Source organism: Notechis scutatus, chromosome 3 (assembly GCF_049901735.1).
Source record: "Notechis scutatus isolate UNSWTSFEM ecotype Mainland chromosome 3, rNotScu1.2, whole genome shotgun sequence".
Lineage (NCBI taxonomy): Eukaryota > Metazoa > Chordata > Lepidosauria > Squamata > Elapidae > Notechis > Notechis scutatus.
The window spans coordinates 88,877,686-88,895,392 of NC_142011.1; positions in this window are offsets into that span (position 1 = coordinate 88,877,686).

The window sequence follows — 17,707 nt, forward strand, 5'->3', positions numbered from 1 at the left end:
GCACTTTATCAGATGACAGGGAAAGTGGAAGCTGTAAAGTAAGAGGGGAATGAAATGCATGAAATACCAGCAGTTACAATTATGTTCAACTTTAAACATAGGTGAAATACTAAATAGTTAGACTCCTGCATTACCATCAGTGCATGTTTTGCTGTGTTAGTTCTGCTAACTTGTAACATTTAACAGAGCTCATTGTACTTTTGGTATTTCATTTTTTCTTCTTCTTACTAATCATCCCCTATACCTTAACAGTGATCCCAATAAGCAAGGAACACCTCATGAATGTGGCTTTTACCTCATGAAAGCTTATGGCACAATACAGTTATCACTCTACCAGATTTTCTCAGTCCAGTATCCTCCAGGTGTTTTTGGAATGGCGCTTATCAACTAGCATTGCCAGTTCTTCAACTTGTCTAGAGATTTCCAGTTTTGAAAGGCTTTATGGTAACATTGGACTCAATTCACATTGTTGGTTTAACGTTGCTTTGTTAGATATTCCACAAGTGGCTGAGTTCACATAATTAAGCCATAAACCACAATTCACCCATCACAATAGTTGGATTCATAAAACGAACACTCTTATGTCTTAGCATGTGAAAAGAGGCATACCTGGACAGTTATAGTCATGGTTTTAGAGATCTTCTATACTTTTAAGACAAAGGGACATATTTTTTGTTTGTTTGCACAACTGCTTGATTGGGTTATTGGAGGAAATAGAGTGACATGTTTAAACAGACATGTCTGACAGTTGATTAGCCAACTAGTCCAAAGGGGGTCATTCTAACATGGTTAGATATAGCTCTCAACAGCCCCGAGTCTGTCTAAAATTAAATAACTCCTCTTTCTCAATCAGTTGTGTCTTCTGAACAGCCAGTTGCAAATCCATTTCTCCTTCAGAACAAAGATAAACACATAGAGTATTTTTAGGCTTTTTGTCTCTAAGGCTATTTTCATTTTTTACTTCTCTATAGATAATCAGGAGGTATAAAGGAGCCAGAAAAACAGATATACCTCCACACCCTTTGTCAGCAATGATGGCTGTAGATTTTTTATTTTTTGCTCCAGCAATTAAAATCAAGTGGGAAAAGAAATTAAGACCATCAAACAGCTGGGTGGGAGTGCAATAATAGTTAAGGGATGAATGATCCAGAAATCTCAGCTTGCACATTGCTGATGCACAGAAGCGAGTGAATTAACTAAGGGAGGAATTGCTATAACTCAGTGGTGTTGTATGAAGAATGCTACTGTTTGTAGGACATTCCTCTTCAGATTTGTCATTGACTAAGGCCATGCTTCTCAATCTCAGCAACTTTAAGATGTGTGGACTTTAAGATGTCTGGCCAGTTAGCATGTGTGTTGCTCAATCATTATACTGACTGGGGAATTCTGGGGGTTGAAGTCCACACATCCTAACGTTGTTGAGATTGGAAAGCACTGGACTAAAATAATTGACTTCTGAAACGATTAAGACTGATATTTTAGCAGAAGGCTCCTACATTGCTTCTATCTCTTCCTCCTTTTTTATGTCTCATGCTTGCAGGAATGCCTTCATTTCTAATTAAAAACAACTCAGCAAGTCATAGCTCAGGAGATTAATGGTAATTGATTGATCATTCCTAAACAGTTTCTTTTTTAAGGCAGTTGCAAGGAGACTAAGTAGCTTTTGAAGATATCCCTGCCAAAAGGGAGGGCCAAAAACTGTTGGCAGGTTGAGTTCTGTCATTTTCACTGGCCAGAAGATTGTGTGTCTCACATAGGATGGAAATAGATTTAATATTAACAGCTGGAACTTATATTTCACAAGGAGAAAACTGCAAATGTTTGTGGGATTGTTCATCCCAGTGAGTTTTGGGAAAGTCTTTTGAGGACATCCTAACATGGACAGAAAGAGTATTGATTCTTTTGAATTTTCATGTTGGAGAAAACTCTTGAGAAAACCATGGGCAGCCAAGTAAGCAAATAAACGAATAATAGAAGAAATCAATTCAGAGTTTTCATTTGATCGAGTTCATATTGTCATATTTTAAATATATTATTCAAAGACTAGGTCTCCTTGAGAAGTTCATAAGGCTGGGAAAGATGGAAGGAAAGGGAATAAGAGGTCGATCAGCAAGATAGTGGAAGGACTTACCAGGGATGATGTTTGGAATCCAAAAATATTTGTTGAGAATCCTTCATCTTGGAGAAGACTTATTGCATCTATAAGGTTACTATAAGTAACTTGCATTATCAATCAACCAATTGCTGTTCACTCTCCTTCACCCATTAGCATCCTTGTCAGACTAAATAGAACAGGCTATATAAGCTTGGTGTTTTTATTTTGCTTTCTTGCAAACAAATAGCTGCAAGGCAGTGTTGACAATTACGGTAAATCAGTCTGTGTTCTTTGATTTATTCTCCCAATTCCACAAAAAGGTATTGGAGCTGCTCTAAGCAGCAAACAACAGAGACAAAATTGACAACATTTGGATATCTGTATATCTGGGTGAAGGGAACAATTGATGAAGCATGAGCTGGAGGGAGCCTTTCCAGCAAGAGTGGCTGGATTAACATCCAAATCCAAAGGTCAATGCAAAGGAAAACAAGGTAGAGAAGAAGGCATAGAGCAGACTTCCTGAAATTCTTTCTAACTCATTCATAGCCAATAGCTGGTCTGTTCTGGGTCACTTGTTTACAACATGGGCTGATATATAAATTAGATAGATGGATATAATAGATTGATATATGATAGGGAGAAAAAGATAGAAAGATAAAGATCTCTCTCTCTGTGTGTCTCTCTTTCACACACACACACACACACACACACACACACACACACACACCCTTGTTAGAGTCAGACTCTGGGTCATCACAAACACCCACAAATACACCCACAAACACCCACCCACAAACACCCACCCACAAACACCCCCATCATCTATCTATCTATCTATCTATCTATCTATCTATCTATCTATCTATCTATCTATCTATCTATCTATCTATCTATCTATCTATCTATCATTCCATGTCACTGCCTCTTTCTAGGAATGCATCAGGAGAAAAGTCTATTTTCTCTGCAGCCTCTGATCAGATCCAGCCTATTTTTAACTTAATCTTTCCTTTTCCCCATTCTCCATTTTGGTCTCATATTGTTCAGGTTTTGGAGGATTATGCTGATGATGGACAGAGTCCTTGGCCCCTGTGGGCAATTTCCTCTGGACATTCCACCGAATGGAAAGAATAAAAATATATATATATATACATAGGGCCTTATTAAGAGCCAACTTTTAGTTATTCAGTATGCAGCAACAAACCTATGGAGAATAACCCTCCATTTCCCTTTATTTAAGCGGACAAATAGGTGATTCATTTGGAAGGCCAGGAGTGCAAAGATGCAGCTACAATGTGTCAATCAGCATTAAGGGAAATGTTCTAGCTTGTCAAAAGCAATAAATCAGTAACTGGTCTAGCAGTGCAAAGATTGCTGAAGTCCAGATTGTTTAAAGATTATGCCAATTGGTTAGCTATGTTGTTCTTCAGGGTATTTCCTGTATATTAGGCTGCAGGGAAAAAAATATCTGTAAGTTACTTCTAAGGTTCCCAGATTGTCCCAGCTCTATTTTAATCTTATTTATATTACTGGGTTTCATGAATGTATAGAGAGAGAAGATTTTGCAGCGACTAACAATATTAAATACTGGTTCTTCTCCAAATAAGCAGAGAAAGCTAACAATATACTGCTTTTGGTAGAGGAAAACATGGTAGACATTTTAAAATAAATTTGTTAATTAATCAAACAATCCAAAAACAATGGGAAGAAATGTCTGATCTAGAAAAGTGTATTCAGTGCGATTCTGCAAATCAATATAACCAATATTACAATCATGCTGTAGGAATTCTTGAAATCCTTTTTTTTTTAAAAAAATCAAAGCAATTTTTCTCCTTTTGTCTTAGGTGTAAAGAAGAGTTGTCTAACTTTTAAAATTACATCACAGTACTTATATTTAATTCATTTTATTTTTTTAAAAAAATATGTTGGTTGCTTAAAATGCCATATTGTTTTGCTGATTTCTTTTCAACAGCAAATTGATAACTGCGATGAATCAATGCTGAACCCTTGACAATTTCACTGCTTGGAAAGTCAGATTATTTTCTCTTTGTCATTTGTATGGAAATCTATTCTAAAGGACTATCAAACTCTGCTGCAACTGAAGTTCATCTATTTGTCAAGGAGCATGGTTGCTTGAGTGGTTAGGACTCTGGGTTGGAAGTTAGCAAGCCTGCGTTTGAGATCTGTGTGCTGCTATGGGGAGGGGTGAGCTCCCATCCTTCACCCCTGCTCCTGGCAGAGACATGAAAGGAGTTCCCAAATTGGCATCCTCTGGGCAATGGTGATGTCACCGGCTAATCCTTTCAATCTGGAAGCTCCTCAGTGCTTCCGACATGAATGTGATGCTAGCTATCTGTCTGTCTATTATATATCTGTCTGCCTGCCTGTCTACCTGTCTATCTTTTACACACACAACTGGTTAATGGTAACCTTCAAACACTTCTCAAAGCAACAGCCTGGTATTGGACTTCTGTTTCTTTCTTGAGTTTCATCTGCAAAAATGCCAGATTCTATTTTGTATGTCCACTGATCACTGAGCAGGTATTGTTGCTTACTAGTCCTCTATAGTTGTTCACTAACCTACAAATAATCACTCTATTTCACCCTATCTATTTTCTGGAGCCAATGAGGGAAGCTGATGCGAGGTTATGTGGTGTGGAGAATCATTCTTAAATCTCAGACCATACTAACGTAAATGAGAGATAAGAAAATAGGGGAAGACTATGAGAACCTTGAAATGAGATTCAAATAAATCTGATGGTCTTTGATCATCACCGAGCGTTTCCAGTGAAGACTGACAGCCTCGTTTGAATAAATAGAAGAGGAAGTGACTATTTGGTGTAGCAATTCAGATTTAGTGGAATCCTAAGAGCTGTTTTGCACAATTACTGAAAGAGATGGAGGGCTATTTTTTGGCTTGAATTCCAGTGGGACATGATGTCTCAACCCTGAACAATAGCCCTCCAGGTTGCAATTATTCACGAGCCACCTACAGAGTCCTTTGCTTCCCAGAACATTGTAGCTTGAAAAATTCAATCTCAACTTAGCTCTTTCTTTCTTTCTTTTTTCTTTTGTATTTCTCTGTGGGACATATTCTGGAAGAACGCTCATAGAGTACAATATGTCCCGGGGCTGGCTGACAATGCTGAACCTATTTCTCCTGAATGAACGGGGCTCCTATATTGCAGAGAAGAGACTTCTGAAATTTCCATCTTTGGGGAACTGTGACTTGAATTGCCACTTGTTTTTCCTTGGTAGTTGCGAAGCACTTCAAATGAAAAAGTCCGCCTGAGGCAAAATCATCCACTGTTTCAGAGAAGCGCAGATTTGTTACAGTCAGGTTGAGCTATATCGTCTTTTTACACAACGCTGGCGTTTGCCTGCAGTGTGACAGAAACAACGTGAAGTGGATTTAATGCAAAGTCACGCGCTGCCCCCTGCTCTTCCACACGAGGAAGATGACAGAAAGACCTTCATTTGTGTTGGGCTTTGAATAGCCAGGTTGGCACAGTGTGGCTTCTTGTATCTTGCAAGGGCGGTTTTGTTATGAATCACATTAAATTATGAATTAGGGCTCTCTCGCCTGCTCTCAGTTTTGCTGCAAAGCTCACTTCGAGGTTTCTCACAGTGGGTGATGACTGCTGAAGAGTTTAGATGGCTAATTCAGAAGCTGTCAGTTGTTAAGCAAGGTTCCACTTGGGCTCTTTGTGGATTAAGTGTATCCGGTTGCCTATCAATTATAAACAAGTCTTTTCTAAAGCGGGAACTGCTTTAACTTTGAACTGTGGCTGATATGGGAAGAATGTTTGTCTGATCTCCTGGCTTGATTGGGAATTGTTTGTTCTTTCTCAATCAACATGTAAGTGACTTAATTTAATTTAATGCTCATCTTCCTCCCTCCAGGTGCATCTCTGTTAGGTTGGGTTCCCCCCACTTCTCATGCTCAAAACCATATTCTGTCTGTCCCCTCTTACAGTTTGAATTCACAAGTCCAATTATTCTCATGGCTACAAGAGAATAGAAGGAAGAGCCCGTGCTGAAAATTCAACAGTGACATAATTATTTAACAGCCTTTGACCAGTGGCCACGATTCTTAGTTATTTTCAGAATTGAGTCGATTTATACATTGAACATTGTAGCTTTCCATTTTTTTAAATAGCAGTAGCACTTAGACTTATATACCGCTTCACGGTGCTTCACAGCCCTCTCTAAGCCAGTGGTCACCAATCAGTGCGCTGGGGACCACTGATGGTCTGTGAGAAAATTTTGGTGGTCTGCAGAGAAATGTCACCCCCAAAGCACCCCCTCCAAAGCAATTAGTCCAGGCTGCGCAGGAACACAAGGCTGTGCCGCCCACATGGCCTGCGGGAACACAAGGCTTGCAATCGCTTGCATTGTGAACAACATGAGGTAGTGAGGGGAGGGGGGAAAGGGCGGAGGGGGGGAACTTGCCCCACTCACCCTATGCGCCTCACCTGGCTACCAGGCTGCTTCTTCCCACTTCTTGCTTCTGCTGCTTTTGGCTGCATGCAAGGAAAGCAGCAAAAGTCTTTCTTTCTGCCCCCCACAAACTCTGCCAGAAATGAGTCTTTGGGACCCTGTAAGGCATCCTGCTCCAAGAGTCTGCACCAGCATGGCACTCTCATAAAGACTCATTTCTAGTAGAGTTTGGGGGAGAGAAAGAAAGACTTCTGCTGCTTCTGCTGCTTTCCTTGAACAAAGCCAAAAGTCTCCTTCTCTCTCTCTCTCTCTCTCTCTCTCCCCGTCCCCCAAGAATGGAGCTGGAGATGGTATTCTGCGATCTCAAATAAAGAATGATCGATCGGTAGGAAAACAGGGTGGGGAATTTTCCTGCAGACTTTTTTGGGGATTTTCCCTCTGTTTTCTACAGAGACTCTGGGAAAACATCAGCAAGGCATCATCTGTCAAAATTCATATTAGTGGTCCACAGGATTTAAAATTATGAGTTTGGTGGTCCCTGAGGTCCAAAAGGTTGGCGACCTCTGCTCTAAGCAGTTTACAGAGTCAGCATATTGCCCCCAACAATTTGCATCCTCATCTTACCCACCTTGGAAGGATGGAAGGATGGAAGGCTGAGTCAACCTTGAGCCTGGTGAGATTTGAACTGCCGAATTGCAGTCAGCCGGCAGTCAGCACAAGTAGCTTGCAGTACTGCACTCTAACCACTGCATCACTGTGGCTCATGTGGATAAAATAATGGTAAGTAGAGATTGGCATAAAGGAAGGTCATGTTGGCAGATGTAGAAGTCCAAGATTGTGTTTATACATGCTTCCCTCCATCACAGGAATTGATAGTTAATAGCTGTTTGCTGCACTGTTCAGTCCACACCTGAAATATTGAATCTAATTCTGGTTGCCATAATATAAGCAGAATTTTGAGGAACTGGAAAGATCACAGAGAATGATGATGAACATGACATGAAGATTTGGAAGTTAAATCCTTTGAAGAATACTGAATGGAATTTGGTATTTTTGGCCTAAAGAAGAGAAGGCTGATGGGACACGTGAGTGGTAGTTTTGAAATACCTGAAAGTCAATTACAGGGAGGAAGGTGTGGATTTCTTTTCCATGGTTCCTGAGGTAAGAAAGAGCCAATGGATGAAAGCTTTATAGAGGGAGATCAATATTTAAAACAAGGAGGATTTTCCTGATTATGAAAGCAGTTAAGCAGTTTAGCAGCCTGCTTCCTAGAATCATAGAGGCTCAATCTCGGAAGGTTTTCAAGCAACAGTTGAACAGCCATTTGGTATGTGGATTCCTAGACAAGAGCCAGGAAGTTAGACTAGAAAACTTTCAGAGTCATTTCTAACCTTACAATTCTGTACGTTCTAGTGAAGCAGTTGGTTAAGCTACATTCTCAATATCTTATTATATATGGTCTGCTTTTTCTAAATAAACTAAAATATTTAAAGACATCCCCCCCCCCCCCAAGATCATTGCCGTGGCATGGATTCACTATGTCCGGCTAGGCAATTGAAGATTTGTCGGCGGAAAGAAGGAAGAGCCCAACCAAAAAACCCCCCCCCCCCCCCCCCCCCCCCCCCCCCCCCCCCCCCCCCCCCCCCCCCCCCCCCCCCCCCCCCCCCCCCCCCCCCCCCCCCCCCCCCCCACCCCCCCCCCCCCCCCCCCCCCCCCCCCCCCCCCCCCCCCCCCCCCCCCCCCCCCCCCCCCCCCCCCCCCCCCCCCCCCCCCCCCCCCCCCCCCCCCCCCCCCCCCCCCCCCCCCCCCCCCCCCCCCCCCCCCCCCCCCCCCCCCCCCCCCCCCCCCCCCCCCCCCCCCCCCCCCCCCCCCCCCCCCCCCCCCCCCCCCCCCCCCCCCCCCCCCCCCCCCCCCCCCCCCCCCCCCCCCCCCCCCCCCCCCCCCCCCCCCCCCCCCCCCCCCCCCCCCCCCCCCCCCCCCCCCCCCCCCCCCCCCCCCCCCCCCCCCCCCCCCCCCCCCCCCCCCCCCCCCCCCCCCCCCCCCCCCCCCCCCCCCCCCCCCCCCCCCCCCCCCCCCCCCCCCCCCCCCCCCCCCCCCCCCCCCCCCCCCCCCCCCCCCCCCCCCCCCCCCCCCCCCCCCCCCCCCCCCCCCCCCCCCCCCCCCCCCCCCCCCCCCCCCCCCCCCCCCCCCCCCCCCCCCCCCCCCCCCCCCCCCCCCCCCCCCCCCCCCCCCCCCCCCCCCCCCCCCCCCCCCCCCCCCCCCCCCCCCCCCCCCCCCCCCCCCCCCCCCCCCCCCCCCCCCCCCCCCCCCCCCCCCCCCCCCCCCCCCCCCCCCCCCCCCCCCCCCCCCCCCCCCCCCCCCCCCCCCCCCCCCCCCCCCCCCCCCCCCCCCCCCCCCCCCCCCCCCCCCCCCCCCCCCCCCCCCCCCCCCCCCCCCCCCCCCCCCCCCCCCCCCCCCCCCCCCCCCCCCCCCCCCCCCCCCCCCCCCCCCCCCCCCCCCCCCCCCCCCCCCCCCCCCCCCCCCCCCCCCCCCCCCCCCCCCCCCCCCCCCCCCCCCCCCCCCCCCCCCCCCCCCCCCCCCCCCCCCCCCCCCCCCCCCCCCCCCCCCCCCCCCCCCCCCCCCCCCCCCCCCCCCCCCCCATCATCTAATGGTGAATGAGTAATATTTGAATAGTCATACAAGTATGTAAGATATAAGTACAATATCAATTTAGAGATGCCACCAGAAGCCTTATATATTTTTTTTTACACATCTAACATTTTAACCATGTTGCCAATAATGCCTGAATTGGTTCTATCCACTCTCATATAGAGAACATTTTTTTTTTATCATCACTTGGTTCCTTTACAAAAGGTAGTGAAAATGCAAGTATGTGTGATTTAATATCACCACATTTGGTCTGCTTTCAAAAGACCTTCCTCTACCATACAGGACATGAGCTGAACCTTTTCATTGAAAAGGTTGTCCTATACTTTGGTACAATCAGACAATTAAAAGGGGGAAATAGCAATAGCACTTAGACTTATACATAGCTACACAATGTTTTACAGTCCTCTCTAAGCAGTTTATAGAGTCAGCATATTGCCCCCAACAATCTGGGTCCTTGTTTTACTGATCTTGGAAGGATGGATGGCTGAGTCAACCTTGAGCCGGTCAGGATCGAACTGCTGGCAGGCAGCAGAGTCAGCCTGCAATACTGCAATATTGCATTCTAACCACTGCGCCACCAGGGCTCTTCGTTGTTCCTTTTCCTCGAGTGGAAAATACACTGAGGAACAGGAGTGGTGAACAGGACTGGAAGGACATGCCCGATCAGATGGATCTATCTACAGTATATCTGCATACATATTTGGAGCAGTTAGTATTTTAATAACCATGAATAACAATTCAACATTAAGCATGCTTTTGAAGTGCTTAATCTGATACAATTCTATAAGTAGATATATGAGGCAGGTTTATATTGAATCAAATTGTCAAGTCATCTAACCCATTTTTTTTCCTACAGTTGATTAGCAGTGAATTTTTTTTAAAGGATTTTAAGCTGTTAATTTTGTTATGGGTTGAGATTTACATCTTACTGTTCCTTCCAGATTTCAAAGTACTCTATTTAGCACTATATACTCACTCTCTCCCTCCCTCCCCCTCTCTCTCTCTCCCCCCATCTCTCTCTAACAGGGCAATTTAGATTGGACTGAGATATAGTGGCTAGAGCAGGGGTGTCCAACCTTGGCAATTTTAAGACTTGTGGACTTCAACTCCCAGAGTTCCTCAGCCAGCTTTGCTGGCTGAGGAACTCTGGGAGTTGAAGTCCACAAGTCTTAAAATTGCCAAGGTTGGACACCCCTGGGCTAGAGTGAAATCACCCAGTGAGCACCCATGTTTGATGGTGGATCTGAAGCTGGATCTCTCTAATCTGCTCTGGCTTTTTAACCATTATACAATATTGACTTTGCTTTCATTGTTCCCATACCTGGAGATTCTGAATATTAAAGTTGAAATTGCCTGCATGCAAATGATGAAGTCTAGCATTAATCAACGGATACTGTGGCATCAGTTGTCCAATTATGACTGGGTTCCTACTGAGAGTGGCCTAATTTTACCATCGTTCGTTCAAACATTATTCAGTCCTCCTTATCCAAATTCAAGAAACTGGACGATATCAGAGCAAAAACCTAGTAAAGAAGGACGTTTGAGGCTTAAAAAAAACAAACATTCATTCCTCTACTATATCAGTGTTCATATATTCACAACAATCTCTTCCCTCAGAGGTATCATTAACACTCCCTAAGCATTTTCTGTCTACTTGAACTGATAACATGATTTTCAAGCATGCCATTCCCATCCCAATCTCTCCCACCTTTCCTGGAGTTACCTTGACAGAAATAATGCTTGTTATAGAAAATCTGCTGTCTGTATCAAGCAACAAATGAATAGGTTGTTCTACTAAACCTGACAGGTTGCTGTAAATGCTAGTCCGATGTTTGTGATGGGGGCGGGGTGGGGAGTATACAGAAAGCCCTACTAAAAATAGCTGTGGTTTTAAGATCAACAGATTTAGACTACAGCAGTTATCCTGACAAGCAAGAGACAGAGCAATATGAAACTTTCTTTTTGTTAGCAAGCATTTTCTTTCGCATAGTTGAGGGCTTAGGGCAATACTCAATAAACTGTGAGTATAAATCGCAACACACACATACACACGCAGATACACACACCACAGCAAGGAATTTGCATACTTATATATTTTATTCTCCAGGAAATGTTGGTTTTTGCCTTTTTTTAACGCCACATTCTAGTTTTTATTTCTACCCATCCTCAAATTCAGGAGGAAATCATAATGGTCTGACTTTTTCTTTAATAACAACTTTGTGAGATGGAACAGTGAGCACAGAATGACAGATGCAAGACACCAGGTGAAGCAGGGTTTTGAATTCAGACACTAGCCTAACTGTGATGACCCAGGGTGGGATACAAAAACAACAGAGGCACAAAAACAGGTGAAGTTCCTTTAATTCCTTCAACTTGGCTTCCAAGCTCCAAATATCCTTGACTGGAGACAAAAAACTCCCCCACAAACAGTTGCAAAAAGGAGGAAATGTCATTTAAACTAAAAATATCTATAAATTATAAATAGAAAAAACAACACAAATCACACTGAAGCAATTAGGGGAACCAGGCAAGATAAGGGCTTGAAGATGTCCACAGATATTGGAATACACACTGGGAAGGACGCCAAACTCAGGTAAGAACGGACAGACTAGAAATATTTTCATGCTTTGTTTCCAGCACTGGCTCATGCGCAGTCCATCCTTTTAACCAGTTTTCACAGCTGCAGCCCATGAAGGGGATCAAGGCCCTTTCCTCCCCCATAGACCACACCATTCACATTTCTCCCTTATCCTCTCCTCCCTGCATGCCCTAGAATGGAGAGGGGATGGACCTGGGTCCTCCTTTGACTGACCAGCCGGCCTGTGCCCTTCCCCAGCTTCCTCCACAACCTTCGGAGCCACACTTCCACTCACTGTTGGTTGTTCCTCCTCTCCCTCGGAGTCAGTCTCCAACAGGGGCATGACACTAACCTTCTACCCACATTAGAATAGAAATAGAATAGAATACTTTATTGGCTAAGTGTGATTGGACACACAAGGAATTTGTCTTGGTGTAAATACTCTCAGTATACATAAAAGAAAAGATACATTTGTCAAGAGTCGAGAATCATAAGGTGCAACACTTAATGGTAGTCATAAGGTACAATAAGCAAGAATAAAGAAACCATTAGAGAGCATTAGAGGCAGCCGTCATTGGTGCCATCTTGGCATCAGCTTTTGTAAGATTTAATTTATCTATATAGCCATCCATCTAGGTTCACTGAACTACAACTCCCAGCATTCCTTGCCACTGACGATTGCTGGGGCTTGTGGGGCTGGCTATGTCACGAATTATCTATGAATACGGCTCTGCCATTGCACGCGTGAAAGCTATCTCAGATTGTTATGATGGACACTTTACTTTAAAGTGTAGGCATTAACCAAGGTCAGCCTTAAACAGAGGAACAAAAGTCAAGAACACACCAGAGATGGGATCCAATTCAAGATATTTTCACAGCATGCATTGGAAACAATGTGGCTACAAGGCTATAAATGTCAACAATTATCTACAAAGCAGGAGATAATTATCTAATGGCTGCTGGTACTTTAATCTCTACCTTCAGCAATAAGAATTTCCAGTCCCAGTCTTTAGGTGAAATGAAATCGAGAAAATTTATTACCTACCTTTCATCATAACAAAATAACCCTGAAGTGACGGGACAAAATGAGATTAAAAATAATAAATCTGTACTTTGCCTCATGTTAAAGCCATAATACAGGATAGCAGCAGCAGCAGCAAGAAATGATTCAGCAAGATAAACATCGCCCCAAATCTGAGCAACAGAAAGACAACTTGGTAAGTTTGGCAAAACCACATCTGAACAAGGCAATAAACACACCAACCACCACATAATATTGAAATAAAATTTAGAAAACCATCACATCAATAACTAAATAAAAAATAAATCTTAAACATAGCAGACTTCTGTTCATAAATAGAACATGACATTTATTTAAATTGTAATTTCCCTTCTGACCTCGACACAGGATCAAATTCAGTGTTTTCGGTATAAAAATACATATTTCTAATATTACTTCTTACTTAAAATGATGACATTTTGTGTAAAGGTAAAAGGATTGAGAAGTGCATCTAAAAGAGGCAAGCCTTATTCTTGGCATTTGCATGAAAACTCACATATTTTCTGACGAAAAGATTTACTGAGTAAGAATTGGCTGGATCAGATTCATGTACAATAAATGGAAACTGCAAAAATAATGAGAGAACTAGCAATAGCAGTTATGGAATCTTTTTTTTTTTTTTTTTATAAATAAATTTTATTAAATTTACAATTAAAAACATATCGACATTACATACACAAAAGGAAAAAAACAAAAAAAGAACACACGGTCTTACAAACTGGAAAGAAAAGAGAAGAAGAGATGTAAAAGAAAGAAAGAAACAAAGGAAGAGAAAGAGAAAAAAAAAAAAAAAAAAGCTGCGTTTAAAAACAGACAATATCTTTTTGACAGTCTGCAAGATCCAATTCTCCTACCTTAATTTGAATACACACATCTTATTGATATCTATGCTTAAATTACCCATTGTCCATTAAGCAGTTTATCTCTGGACTAACCAATTATACCAAGAGTTCCAATTATCGTAAAATGTTGAAGACTCTTTGTTTTTAAGTGCTATAGTTAATTTATCCATTTCTGCACAATCACATATTTTCTGGATGGCCATTTGTTCTGTAGGTGCATAGGGTGATTTCCAACACTGGGCAAACGCTAATCTGGCTGCAGTTAGGATATGAATTGTTACATATTTCATCTTTTTGGGTAAATGTTTATCAGAGATCCCTAGTAGGAAGAACTCTGGTTTGTATTCGATTTGTTCTTTGGTTATCTCCTCCAACCATTTTCTGATTTTTGCCAATATTTCTGGGTTTCTTTGCAAGACCACCACATATGAAAGTAGGTTCCTTCTATGCTTTTACATTTCCAGCATTTTGGACTCGTGTTTGGGTTCATTTTCGCCAACCTCGAAGGGGCAAGTGCCATCTATAAAACATTTTGTATGTATTTTCTTTATATGCTGCCGATTTTGTAATCTTAATATTTCTGTTCCAAATCTTTTCCCATTCTGATAATGTAATACTTCTTCCGACATTCCTGCTCCAGGCTATCATGTTCCCTTTGACTATCTCTTGTTCTAATTCTACTTCCAGTAAGTATTTATAGAATTTGGATATGTTCTTTTTGTTTGATCCTAGTAAAATTTTATCTAAATACTGCAGTTTGTTATAAATTCCAAAGTCTTTTATATCTTGTTTGTATCTGCTATGGATTTGTATATATAACCACTGATCAATTTTAAATCCCTGTTCCTGTAATTCTTGTCGAGTTTTTAATTTTCCTTATGGATCTAATAAATCTTTATATTTAATCATTTTTGTTATGTCCAAATTATTGGGGTGTACCATTGCCTCCATTGTTGATAGCCAGATCGAATTTTTAGATAGTGTTTTTGCATATTTTTTTCCAATTAATTAATAATGAGTCCCTAATGAGGTGTCTATGAAAGTAAGACTGCTTGGGTTTCCCCACTTCCCATAAGAAGGCATGCCACCCTCTCTGGAGGTCATGCCCTTCTAATGCTAAAATTCTTCTGTTAAGTAAGTTCACCCAGTCTTTTATCCATAATAAGATAGCTGCCGAATAATATAATTCGCAATTTGGAAGGGCTAGACCCCTCTACTTTTCGCATCTTGTAAGGCCTTTACATTGATCCTGGGTTTTTCCCCTGCCAAATAAATTTAAGTGTGATCTTATTTAATTCTTCAAAAAAAATTTTTGGCAACTTAATTGGGATTGTCTGGAATAAATAAAGAAATTTTGGTAATATATTCATTTTAATCGAGGCAATCCTGCCCAATAAGGAAAGCTGCAACTTATTCCAGGATTCTAAATCTTTCTTTGTTTGTTGAAGTAGTTTATCATAATTGTTCTCTTTGAGTGATTTACCTTGTGGTGTTAACCATATTCCTAAATATTTGACCCTTTTTGTTACCTGTATCCCCATCATTGTTTCTAATTCTTCCTTCTGGTTTTCTGTTAAATTTTTGGTCATTAATTTCGTCTTTTTCTATTAATTTTTAATCCTGCCATTGTGCCAAATTGTTCTAATTCTTTTATTAGATTATAACCTTTTTCCATGGGTTCCTCCAAAAGAAAACCATGTCGTCAGCAAACGCTTGTAGTTTATATTCTTCTGATTTGACCCTCACTCCTCTAATTTCAGAATTTTGTCTAACCCGTGTTAAGAGTGATTCTAGGGCAAAAATGAAAAGAAGAGGTGAGAGAGGGCAGCCCTGTCTGACACCTTTTTCTATATTTATTGGATCTGTTTGTTCGCCATTGATTAGTATATTAGCCTGTTGTGTGTTGTAAATAGTTGTTATAATGTTTTCAAATTTGGTGCCAAGACTCATATTGTAAATTTTTTGAATTAAAAAGTGCCAATTTAAGTTTTCAAATGCTTTCTCAGCATCTAAAAACATGAGTGCGGATTGTTTCTCCGGGTGGGCTTCATAATACTCAGTTAATAAACGAAGAAGAGTACATTAAGAAGCTGAAAGAGGAATTAAATTATTTTCTAAAAGAAAATAATAATGAAGCAACCACGAAACAAAATATTTGGGATACAATGAAGGCAATTATAAGAGGAACAACAATCTCCTATAATGCCATGAGAAATAAAAGAATACATGCCCAACAAAATAAATCCCAACAACAAATTAAAGAATTAGAAATACAACTTCAAAAATCCCTTAAAAACCAGAGAACACAAAATCAGTTAATAACAATTAAACATAAATTGAACTTACTTGAACAAGATAAAATAGAAATTAACTTGAAAAGGTCCAAACAAAATTATTTTGAGCATGCAAATAAACCAGGAAGATGGCTATCCCATAAACTTAAAAAGTGAAAGAAAAGAGATTGATACACCAACTAATGGATGAGAAAGATGTCTTACAACATGAGATAGAGAAGAAAAAGATATCATTTACAACTATTTTCAAAGATTATATAAAAAGGAGGAAGTTAATGAAGATAAAATAAGAACTTATTTAGAGGAGACGAATGACAAGGTAATTGGAGAGGAATGGATAGAGTTATTGAATAAAGATATTACATGGTCTGAATTGAAGTCAGCAATGGAGAATCAAAGTAATAACAAATCTCCAGGACCAGATGGGATTCGGCAGAACTATATAAAGCAATATTGGAACTAGTAGGACCACTGATGCTGGAAGTGTTTAATGAGGTACTTCTGGCAGCCAAGATGCCGGACTCGTGGAGGGGGCGCTGATTTCGCTAATCCCAAAGGAGGATGCAGATCATAGATACATCAACAACTATAGACCGATTTCACTTTTAAATGCCGATTATAAATTGTTTACTTCTATCATAGCTAATAGAGTAAAACAAGCTTTAAATCCACATATACACGAAGATCAAAATGGATTTCTTCCGTCCCGACAAATAAAGAACAATTTAAGAACCGTTATCGATGTTCTAGAATAATAAGCAGTTATGGAATCTTAATTGGGAAATGGAAATTTTGGATACTGATGGTTATATATATATATATATATATATATATATATATATATATATATATATATATATATATATATATATATATATATATATATATATATAATTTAAATTTTTATTTTTAAAAACAAACATACACGTACAAAACATAAAACTTAAAATCATCTTCCATTTTATACACATACAGTGTGTCAGTTGGTTACATATCTTTTGTGCTATCCTTTTGTAGTTATTTACTCACAATTTATATCACATTGTCGAACTAACATATGCTTATATATTTCTCAGTTATTAATCATCCATGACTAAAATATTTATTCCATCATTTTATATGAGATGTTCCAAGTTTTATCTTAAAATTTGTGCTATACTTTCAACCAGTGGTTATATATATCTATATTTTGTTTTATATCAGTCTATTAAATTTCTATCACAAAATTATCTAGTCTATTACATTACCATGCCTTTTTATCCAACCATTGGTAAAACAAATCCCATATCATATAAAATTGCTTGTTTTCTTGTTTTCTAATTTCAAATGTCAGTTTACTCATTTCAGCACAGTCCATAATTTTTTTGATAACTTCCTCCTGCATAGGTATTTTGTCACTTTTCCAGTTCTTCGCAAATACAATTCTAGCCGCTGTTAAAACATTTACAATCAAATATTTCAGTTCTTTATTGTATATGTCCGGTATGACTTCCAATAAAAAGATCTCTGGTTTAAAGTCTATATGTTATTTTATCATTTTTTCCAACCGTGTGTGGATTTTAGTCCAATATTTCTTCGCGTCCGAACATGTCCACCACATATAGTAATATGAACCAGGTATCTGATGACATTTCCAGAATTTAACTGATTTATTCTTAAACATTCTTGCAAGTCTCGTTGGGGGTAAGTGCCACCTGTAAAACATCTTATACGAATTTTCTTTATATGCAGTTGACATTGTCATTTTATAAT